This window comes from Sinocyclocheilus grahami, unplaced genomic scaffold (genome assembly GCF_001515645.1).
Source record: "Sinocyclocheilus grahami isolate Dianchi unplaced genomic scaffold, SAMN03320097.WGS_v1.1 scaffold3176.1, whole genome shotgun sequence".
NCBI lineage: Eukaryota > Metazoa > Chordata > Actinopteri > Cypriniformes > Cyprinidae > Sinocyclocheilus > Sinocyclocheilus grahami.
The window spans coordinates 16519-17850 of NW_015508336.1; positions in this window are offsets into that span (position 1 = coordinate 16519).

The window sequence follows — 1332 nt, forward strand, 5'->3', positions numbered from 1 at the left end:
GATGGATTTGCTGTGGAGGAGGACACAGTTTACCATGGAGGTGAATTGGATAGACCCCATGCAGAAGCTGCTGAGGCGACACTCACTGAAGAAGGCCATGGAGAACTACTAGATCCGATTCCAGAGGAAATGGCAGATCCTGGTTTAGAAGGGGGAGATCCTGGTACAGATAATACTGCCAGAGAGGTAGTACAGCCTGTCCTTTACCGCCCCAAAAGAAATAGAAGACCTGTAGTCCGATTGAGCTATGACTGTTTGGGCCAGCCCAGCAACCGACCTTTAACCCTGGTTCATAGAGGAATGGTCATAAATGTTGAGGGTGGGAGAGAATCAGAAAAGAAACCCTGTAGCACAGTGTGGTGTCACCCTATGGCAAAATGTACTCATTGTGCTCAAGTAAACAATTACTCTGAGCCTAAATTCACCATTAAAGTGTAGAGAAGTAATCTCATGAGGACATGAGATGTTTAGAAGGGGGAGCATGTAACCCAGTAGAACAAAATTCTACAGGTACTGGGTTTATTTCTATTCATTTAGTAATTATTTTTGTTTTGCTCTAATACATAGCTAAAATGTGAGTGAATTATACATCATTATATTGATGTAAGCTAAATGTGCATATGCCCGTTTAAGAGCGCGATCTTATGTCAGGTTTGATTGCTATACACATGTGAAAAAAGTGGTATTAACGAGCAAGTTAGGTTTCCTTTATTTTCATTGGTTGGTATGTGTTAAGTCCCTCCCTCCCGGGAAAATAGAAAATGTGAGTGGTTAATACGGGAGGAGGGGGAGAGAGGAGGGACGTGCAGCAGCTGAGGAGAGGGCTGATCTGAGCAATTGAGCTGACAGATTGCAGAAAATACAGTAAACCAATCGATAGATCATCGTATTAATACTTTGAAGGGTATAAAGTGCGTGTGTTTACACGACTGGTTGAGTTAATTCTGTTGTTCATATTTGAATTCTGAGTGTACAGTTTTTTCCCCCGTTATTGTGGTTACGTCATTCGCTCGTAATTAGCGCTGAAACAGACTGTGCTTCATGTTATCGTCAACAATAACTTTTTAAGAAAGGACCAGAAGACTGAAATCTTCGTGAATTTGTCGTGTAATTGACCCGAAGGAGACCAGATAGCGCCCCAGATCACCGTGAGGTCTGGGGTTCCTCCGGCTGCCGTGGAGTGTGACCCACATCGGGCCGCCAGTGACAGCGCAGGACGAGGATCCGCAAGAGGCCTATCACGGGGTTTCGCGATCATTTCACAGTTCATAAAGGAATTCAGGTACATTGTTTGCTTTTGTTTTACACTCAGGAGAGTGAAGAGGACAGTTT